This window comes from Podarcis gaigeae, assembly GCF_964106915.1.
Source record: "Podarcis gaigeae genome assembly, chromosome: 7".
Classification (NCBI taxonomy): Eukaryota; Metazoa; Chordata; class Lepidosauria; order Squamata; family Lacertidae; genus Podarcis; species Podarcis gaigeae.
Genome location: NC_139683.1, coordinates 26613178 through 26623587, shown reverse-complemented (window position 1 = coordinate 26623587; position 10410 = coordinate 26613178).

Sequence of the window (10410 nt, the reverse complement as noted above, 5' to 3'; positions counted from 1 at the left end):
ACTGCTGGGGAATTTCACCTCTCTGTGCAACAATATTTGGCAAAATGCTCCCTTTCAATTTCACCACCCCCACCACAAATAATGTGGATAATTTTTGGGAAACCTAATTTTACCTTTATACATGTAAATGATCCGTCAACATTTCTTTAGTCATTAATGATTTGAGCAAGCTTATATGTCATCTTTCCACCCCAAGGTACTCAAGGAAGCAAACAATATAAAATCTAATAAACAATATCTATAAAATTAATTAATAAACATTAACTCATAAAAACAAGTTAAAAATCAGACGGTACCATAACCTAGACACAACCATGTTTGTTTTTGATGCAGCTGCTCCCTGCATTTTAACTATTAGATGTAGGTAGTTTATATCTTACACTGCTGTGAATTTATGTTACTTTACGGCTGATTAATGGGCCATCAATTTTGAGAAGATGCATTGATGCTTATTGCACAATGTCCCATCTGATCCTCATCATATTTGCTAACACCAAGCACAATGCGTATCAAACTACATCTGGCAGGTTTATTTTTCATTTATCTGGCATTCTTTTTATTGAGAAATGGGAGTCCATAAATGTGAAGAATCTCACCCTAAGGGCTTAGAAAACATACTTGTTAGAAAACATAGTGAATTGGGTGTACTTTTCTTTAGTATTTTTCTCATCGCCTTCATTTCAGATATACCTGCCTTCACAGCCATTGCTGATCATTCATGTACTTTGAAGAACACATGGATTTTCAGGATTCTAACAAGGGACTGATGAGCCATGCCAGTAAAGTCAAACTGAGAAGCAAATATGACAAAACATAAAAAATGCTAGTATTGGGTATGATGGAGCTGAAGCAGGGGTATTCCATTTGGTCTGCTGAAACACCAGCTGCTTTGGGGGTCTTCTTCTTCCTCATCTGTTACCATTCTGCCAGGCTGCACAAACTGTTTCCACCCCTGCAGGTCACTAGTATAACTCTGGAGCGTATGCTTGTGATTACTTCTTTCCTCCTCCCTCTCCCTTCGTGTTTCCTTTTGCAATGTGTCTTTTAAGATGCACTCTTAAGGCAGGAGATGGGGTGGGGAGAATGAAGGCTGGCAAAACCAGCTCATACAATGTCCTACAGGGTCCTGCTGGTAGGGGATAAAAAAAGGGCTGGAGCAACACTTGCACTGTTTAGTCCTTCTCTGGGAGTTATAAAAGTTCTCTCTCATTTAAATCAATTGGGGGGAATTCGCTATGTCAGGGAGGAAAATGACTAGCAGAGTTTCCTTGCTGGTTTGGGGTGATGTTGGGGGACTGGGAAGGCAATGGGCCCTACTTATGTCAGACCTCCAGTGTCAATAGTGTATGAGCCACAGTTGTTTCTGTGGTGGTGAGGAACGGGTATCTGACATCAGGTCTACCTCTCTGAGGTAGAACCTCTCTCTCCATCCTCGGAGATCCAATGCTTCCTATGGCCCCTCCAGAGACAAAAGGAGTGCAAGGACCATTTGTAAACCTGGTGGCAGCAACCCTATGTTTTCATTCTAATCTGTAAATTGCTCTAGGAGCCTATTTGGCTGCAGAGTAGGGCAAAAATGCTTTAAGCAAGCAAGGAAACAAAAATGGATCACATTTAAATAAAGTAAAGCACATTGGTTATAACAGAAACTCAATTTGAAATAAAATAGAAGCTAGTAGGGTTCAAATTTGCCACCATCCCTCCAAGGAGCTCAAGGTGACATACAACCTTTTCTGCTCTCCATTTCACCCTGACAAAAACTCTGTGGGGTAGGTCAGGCTGAGAGATAGTGACTGGCCCAAGGTCACACAATAGCTGGATCATAGTCATGGTTGGAAACAGAGACATTTCGTGGACATTGGATTAAACAGTAACTTAGCATATCTTGTACATTTCCTTCAAACAACACCAGTGGACCTAGTAGGTATTTTCAAAACCAACTAAGCACCACCCCATGTTCATTCAATATACATTCTTCATGACCAACCCAAGAACAGATGGGGGTGAAATGGTCAAGGTTCCTCCCCCCCTTTGGTCTATTACAATAAGTGCAGAAGTGAATTTGGTACTTGCTGTACACAAATTGTGAAATATTTATGGAGACAATGTGATTTGGGTTGAGGTATTAAGTTCAGTAAAAGTTGTTTTATTCAATATGTGATGAACAGTATCCATATTAAAAACCAAGGGGAAAAGTGTTGAAATACGAAAATATGCTTAAAACAAATGCATCTGTTCACTGTTCATAAATGTTTTAAGGAATGCAGACAAACACATCTTGAAATCCATATTTACTGCACACAACTGAAAAACTAATAGAATTTACTTAATCCAGAGGGAGACAGGGCTGCCGATTTAGCTTTTAATCACCAACAGAAAACAGTTTTCCCTCAGATATTACCCTATTGTTTGTGGCTAGCCATGTTGCAATAGGGTTATAGATCTTCTCTTGGTAAATGAATAATGATATTAAGTCAACAATGATAAGGAAAAAAATTCCTCCAAGTGTGATAGAAATTGTAAAATTTCCATAATAAGTGTTGTCTGCAATCTCCCCCAAAGCAGCCAATTGATGAGTGCTCTCAGATTCCCCAAACTCTTGAGTTTTCTTCAGAGAGGTCATGATGACCCCCTGGCTTCTAGTATAGGAGGGGCAAGATAATATTTCTCAGTATCTGTTCCAGAGGAACTGGAAGAGCAGAGGGCTGCTCTGAATCAGCGAAGAGCATCCATTAAACACTATTATAACACTTTAAACTGAAATGGCTTCCCCCAAAGAATCCTGGGAACTTTAGTTTGCTAAGTGTGTTGAGAGTTGTTAAGAGACCTCCATTCCCCTCGCAGAGCTACAATTCCCAGAGTTCTTTGGAAAAGGGACTAATTGTCAAACCATTCTGGACATTGCAGTTTTGGGAGAGGAACAGGAGTCTCATAACAACCCTCAGTATCCTTAACAAACTACAGTGGTACCTCTAGTTAAGAACTTAATTTGTTCTGGAGGTCCATTCTTAACCTGAAACCGTTCTTAAGCTGAGGTACCACTTTAGCTAATGGGGTCTCCCGCTGCCGCCGCACCGCCGCCGCACGATTTCTGTTCTCATCCTGAAGCAAAGTTCTTAACCTGAGGTACTATTTCTGGGTTAGCAGAGTCTGTAACCTGAAGCATCTGTAAAGACTCTCCTCCCTGGAAGAGAGGGGAGTGGTTGTGGGCAGGAGCCCGAGCACCGCCCCTAGCAGGGGGTGTTAGCCCCCTGCCTCCACCTCTCCTGTAGAATCTCCTGGTTGGGTGCCTGCCGAGGGGGCGTGCTCAGCAGCCTTTTGCTGCAGTGCCAGCCTCTCCCCGGCCTCATTCTTCGCCGTCGTCCCTTCGCGAGTCACCCACCCTCCACTCCCTTTGAGTTAGGGCTTAGGTCATTGGCCTTGCTATAGACCTTAGGTTGGTTGCCCTGGTTGTCCAGGGGGCCTGGTAGGAGTTTTTCCATTTGGCATTTGGCATTAGGCCTTTTGGTTTTTTCGCCTACCTCGTAGCAATCGTCACAACTTTTGTGGTATTGGTGGGTAGGTTAGGCATTGGAATAATGTGTTGTGGTGTGTCGAAGTGCTAGGTGTGGCCATCGCCTATGCCTTCAATTTTTAGGGGTATTCCGTTAAAGGAATCTGGCGGTCGTGGATCCTGTCCGATGCCTGCTTGGCGGGAGGCCATGGCACGACCCTCGGTGACATCAGGGGTGAGCCTATAGTTGGATTAGCATCAACAGGCTCCACCTACTGGTGAATAAACCCACTTGTTTTAGAGATCCAATGCCTAAGCCAATACCTTTTCACTGCTGTAATCAATAAAGTTGTGGCCTTTCCTTGCCCATTAACCTTATATCACGTGTCCTTGTGTATTCTTTCCACATTGTGGGGGTCGGGTCCTCGAACCACAACCTGAAGCGTCTGTAACCCAAAGTACCACTGTACAGCTCTCAGGCTTCTTGGGTGGAAGCCATGATTGCTTTAAATGTTTGGTGTGGATGTGGCCTTAGATGCCGGAAAAGAGGTCCACTTTGTTCACACTGTCTTTCATCCCAGTGTAGGTTATGATGTAGCAGCAAGTCTGTTATTATACAGTGTTCTTAGAATCAATACGAGACTTCACATGGGACCTTCTTTCAAGATATTTGCTTCCAGTCTGTTTGCTATAGGGCAGTAGATTATATTAAGATTCCCACCCCCCTGTTCATTTCCAAAAGCACACTAATGATAACTTGTTCTGGTTCTGGTGAGGTGGAGTCCATAGATGTGTCAGGTGGGCACATGCCTACCTTGTGCACTGGAACATAAGGAGAGGACAAGCAGGAAAAAAGCAGCATTCAATCTCAGAACAGGAATCTAGAGAGCAAGGATGGTCAGGGGTAGATCTTCAGGACCATGGACAGATCTCAAGAAGCAGGCAACTTGTTCCAGGAAGTGATTAGTTATCAAATCTGCTCTTAGACATCCCCTGGATTTGACTATGCCTATGACTCTCTTCTTTGCTGTAAAAAAAATTAGAAGAGTAGTCCTTTGGCCTGGAGCCCCAGACTCTGCTTTGCAGAGTGGGTGTTTGATGCATGGATAAAGCACCTAGGACTTGCCGATCGAAAGGTCGGCGGTTCGAATCCCTGCGGCGGGGTGCGCTCCCGCTGCTCGGTCCCAGCGCCTGCCAACCTAGCAGTTCGAAAGCACCTCCGGGTGCAAGTAGATAAATAGGGACCGCTTACCAGCGGGAAGGTAAACGGCGTTTCCGTGTGCGGCTCTGGCTCGCCAGATGCAGCTTTGTCACACTGGCCACGTGACCCGGAAGTGTCTCCGGACAGCGCTGGCCCCTGGCCTCTTGAGTGAGATGGGCGCACAACCCCAGAGTCTGTCAAGACTGGCCCGTACGGGCAGGGGTACCTTTACCTTTACCTTTATGACTCTCTTCTTTGCTGTAAAAAAAATTAGAAGAGTAGTCCTTTGGCCTGGAGCCCCAGACTCTGCTTTGCAGAGTGGGTGTTTGATGCATGGATAAAGAAATAAATGTGCATGTACCGTACATAAAAAGGCAGGCAGCATTCCCCAGGGAAAACAGATGCATACATTAGCATAGGTTGTGCTTTCTAAATGTGCCACTGTGGGAAACAAATGATGGACCTTAGGATTGGTCCAGCAGCAGGACTCTTCTGCTGTTTAGATACTGATTTATATTATATTCCAGTGTAACATGGGCCTCCCAGAAGTCTTCCTCCCATCAAGGTCCATGACTATTCAACTGCCTTAATAATATCATTTATGAAAGCCATTCCTGCCTTCTGTATTAAATGTTGAGATCTTCTCTGTGTTTTTATTTTTATGCACTTTGTCCGAACTCTTTTCCAGGATAATAGAGAATTAAATTGCAGCATTAGAGAAAAAGAATCAGATAAGACAAACAGATTCTACATATATCTATCATTTTCAGAAGTTATTTGTCACTTTTAGAGCTCCATTGCAAACCCCACTTAGAAATCTGTTTGTGAATCCCGCCTTATTAACAATTGCTGAGGCACTCTACCATTTTCACTTATTTGGCTTCAGAAAAAAGGTTTCTTGATTTGATCAAGCTGTTTTGAAGGAAACTGGAAATATATTTGTTAGCTACACAGAAGAGGCAAATCAATAAAGTATATTCCAAAGTGCACCTGAGACCCCTTTTGCACAGCTGGGCATTTTTGCCTTAACTGTAGAAGGTTGGTTAGATTAGTGCTCAAATAAGTAAACTTTGCAATGGGAGCTTTTTAAAAACATGTCTTACAAACAATTGAATTTTGGTTAGGGGAAAAAACACCTCATCAATGGAATTGTAGAATCTCTCAGTCTTTAAAAAACCAGTTAAGGATCACTTATGGAAAAGTTGCAAAAACCATTTTAGAATTTGTTGAGATCCTCCTTGCGTGTTGAGGTCCCCAGGGCCACCCCAATAACTCACACATCACACCAAATTTGTTGTTTAAAAATTTTGACATAATTTTGGCCACAACTTTATTAAAATACAAACATGTGAGTGGTTGCTTAGGCACTGGTTGCGACTATCTGCCCCCACCGTGGGGGACAGACTGACATTCCGCACACCTGCGAAAATCAGAAAAGTGGAATACACTTGGGGATAGCGACGGAGCAGGGAACCTGCCCTCAGCCCTCCCCAAATGCAGCCAGGAGCTCTTGCAGTGGTCCAAGCCCCCTTGACAGGGTAGACAAGCAATAGTTAGCCCCCGATTCCTTTAACAGAATCCCTTGCAGCAGCAGCATTAGAGGGGCAGGCACAGCCAATCCATGCCCCTCAACCAACCAAACCATAAACCAATGCCTAACCGCAACTTTACAAGCTGTGACGATTTGCTACACAGTAGGCAAAAACCAAATGGCCCCAGCCAATCAGCCAGATGGACAAAATTCCTACCGGGCCCCTGCCCCAAGAGCAGACGACCCCATGACAGGCATAGCAAGGTCAAAGCGAACAACCCTAAATATAGTGGGGGGGGGGCGGGCAATCCGATGCACAGGTGAAAAAAGGAAGCCCTAGTCTCGTACAAGGAGTTTTAGCATTTCTGGCTGTTAGTCAACAAATGGCAACATTAACTTCTTCTCAACAAGGGAAGCCCAATCACATCAGTGGCCAACAATCAGTGGCCTGTCCCACAACTTTGGAGTGTCCTGGTGGCCCCCACCGCAACACGTGCTCTCCATGATGGAGAACACGCTTTGTCTTCATCCTACTCATTCCTTCTCCTCATGTCCTTTTTGTGGGCTTCCCATGACAGGTGTCTAGTTAGCCACTGTTGGAACAGAATGCTGGGCTGGATAAGCATTTGGTCTGAGCTGGCAGGGCTATTCTTATATTCCTTTCTTTCTGGGTCCCCAATTGGCCATTGAATATGGACCTGTGTAACTAGGCTCTCCAATATATGCTGTGCAAAATAATTTCCTCATGTTCATGTGACCTCCCGGGGCTGAGAATTCATATGAGACTAGGAGTTGAATAGAAATGAGAATAGATGCATAGATGAATTGTTATGTTCCTTCCAACTGTGTCAGTGGATTAGAATAAAAGAGAGGAATTTCTTGATTGCCCTGCATTCAGGGAGAAAAAGTTTAATTAATCACAAGTCTATCCCAGAGGATATATTTGGTCCTGAGGGACACAAAGGAGATTTCTATTAAACATTTTTCTTCACCTCCTTTGTACATCTACTTGACATGCTAAATGCCTTGGTGGACCCAGGCAGATTTATCATTGCCACTGTTGATGCACATTTAATTGTCCTGATTGCGCAAGGAAGGATCTCATGTAAAATTATTTCCCTGTTCACGAGGGCATCAAACCCACAGAAAACTAGTATTACTGCTGCCCACTGTTGCAAGAAAATTTTATCAGCCTTTGCAGCTTACCCATGATTATAGGATTCTATCCAGGCTCATTTTCTAAGCTCACCTACTGCATCTGTAATGAAGTACAATTGCAACTCATTTGGTCATGCTAGGAACCTGTGGCCCTTCAGACATTCTGAGACTCCATCTCTCCTCATCCTTGATCACTGCTCATGTGAGCTGACCCTGATGGGAGCTGGAGTTTTACCACACCTGGAGGGCAGCTTGGTCCCCATCCCTGGGTCCCCATTCCAGCAGCCATTACAAAAGAAAGCAGGAAGAGGATGCAGAGATGATGGTAGCTAGCTGTTCAACAGATCCCTCTTAAAGCATCTTAACTGCCTTGAGACTAGTGCTGTCTCCTTGCAACTATCTCCATGCCCTGAGCTGCCCTTTTGTGAATCATTTCTTCAACTTGATGTCTGCCTCAGATTCCTTTCTCCATTACTGATTGCTTCTTTGTTTTGTCCATCACCTTGCCCTGCTGTTTCTGGGCATAGCATTGACTTGTTTCTACCTCCCACCTGACTGAGTGATAGACAAGATCCTTCTAAGCCTTCTTCTTGGAATTAGTCATGCAAAGACTTTGAGGCTGGTGCCCATGCTCTCACCTATGATCTGAGCTTGCTTGCTTTGTTTCTGACAGTTATCTTTCTAAATTAGATTCTGGATTAGAGACCTGCATGTTCATAGCTGGATTATTCAGTAGAAATTTGCACAACACTATGCAGGCCAAACAAAAATTGGTATTTGACCAATTAAAAAACAACATTTGAATCCCTGTATCTTAAATCCACTCTTGGAAATAGTTACAATGCAGCTGGAATTTTGATAGAATGAAAGATATAAGCATTTAAAAAGTGAGTTTGTAGAACTACACATTTGGAGCAATAAAACACCAGTTTTTCAAACCAAACGAATTTGCCAACTTAGAGCTATTGTTGTTTATGGGAGTTGGGCATTGAAAGCATTATCTTGTCAATCTTGACATGATCCCAATAAGAACTGAATGTCTTCTGAACAAAAGATACTCGTGAAACAATTGATGTAGGATAATAGTATGCGGCAGCATCTAGATGCAGCTAACTGTGCAACCGCGTGATACTTTTGGTCGAGCCAACAACTCCACAAGACTCAGGTGTACTCATTTTGGCATCATTATACAGGGAGTGTTGATTCTCTGTAGTCAAGTGATCAAAAAGTATATTAAAAGGTGGACAAAACAAAGGCATTCTACTTCTTGTCTTCTGTTTATGCTTTCCAGCATTTTTTCTGCAGATTGAAAATTAAGTGGCCAAGAAACAGACAAAGATGTAATAATGGTAAAGATCCTTTTGCAAATCATGCAGTCTTTCACCTAACTGTCAATTAACCTCAAATATGACTGCAGATATAAAAGCTGTTCACTAAGCCAAATAGTTTACAAAACTTCACCTGAACACTGAAGGAGTGGCTGCTGCAAACGTGTCTTTTTGTGAACAACTGGAGTCATCTAGTTAGGCCTGCCACAGGGGAATGTGAGAAAGTTGTAGATGAAGCTGACAAAGGTGGGGAGACAGAAGAGGTGGAGTGTAGATCTACCTTATGGTGGGATACACAGATGTGGATCAAGTTCATGCTTGGTCAGCAGAACTCATAGGGCATCACTTCTGATAGAATTGTACTGGTTGCCTGACTGATTCCCAGCCTAATTCAAGATCAAGCTCTGTGGCATGGGAACCCTAAATGTATGGGGTCCCAAGTATCTGAAAGACTGCCTCCTCCTTTTCAGATCAGCCAGGGAATTAAGATCAGCAAGAAAGCCCTTGTTGGTAATACTGTTGTCATTGGAGGTCCATGGGGTTGTAATAGTTGAGAGAGCCTTCTCCTTGGTGGACTCTGGGTTTTGGAACTCTTTGTCTTTAGATGTGCACCTAGCACCAAGGTAGTCAATCTAGAAGAAGGAAAACTCTGTTCCTAAACCTCCACTGCTATTCAGGAGAAGAAAAGGCTAGGAGTTAACCTACGCAAATTCAGAGTGGAGTCCCTAAGGTGGTTGGATGGCAACTTGTACAACCCTTTTTAGCCAAAACGATGCCAAATGTATTGCTCCTCTTTTCTTTGGACCAGAGCAGCGAGGCTGAGAGGAGGGTCTTGTCATCTGGGCAGTCCAGGAGCTCCATACACACTGCCCAAGCTTGCACCCCAGCACTTTGGTGCTGCTAATGCAGTAGTTTGATTTCACCCCCAGAGGTGCACTTCATTGTCACTTGAGACAGAAGGATGCCAAGAATTATTTTATTGCCAACAATTATTTTATTTAGTGATTCAGTTACTTATGTGTTGTATTTTACTATTACGTAACCCACTCTTGGACCTTTTACTGAAGGGTAGATAATAAATGGATTAAATAAATACATACATAAATAAAATTCCTTTCTGTAAGGGAGGTGTACAAGTTCCTCCTTTAGACAATATGCCAGAAGTTGTGACACAGTTGCTGGGAGAATTCTGTATGAATAAAATGATTTAGATTTTGTACCCCAGGTAGAAATCAATCACCTTATACCAGAGCAACAATGGACTGCAACAACTAAGTTACAATGGGAATTGAGAGCCTTTGCCAAGAATGACAGAGACATGGGTCAGGTTGGAAATTTGAAACTGCACATAAAGCTCAATGGCCCTTGTCTGGTACAGAAGGGCATTGAACAATCCAGTGCTGGATTACCCAAAAGGCAGATTAAGCACATAATTAACGGATCAGTAAAGCAGAGAAAATTATCTTTGTAAGAATCTGGCATTCGGTATTTTAAAAAGAGAATCAAAGCAGTAATCATGGGAAAAACCAGAACTTTGTTAGACTTCCTTATATTCCACTTTTCTCCCATTTTCCTGTTCTCTTACTGTTAACTGATGCTCACCCAGAGGTGCCATCTTCTGAAGAACATTGAGGGGGTCCGATGTGATGCCTTGGTGTCGCTCATGTGATATCATGTGATATCCTGATGACATGTGACA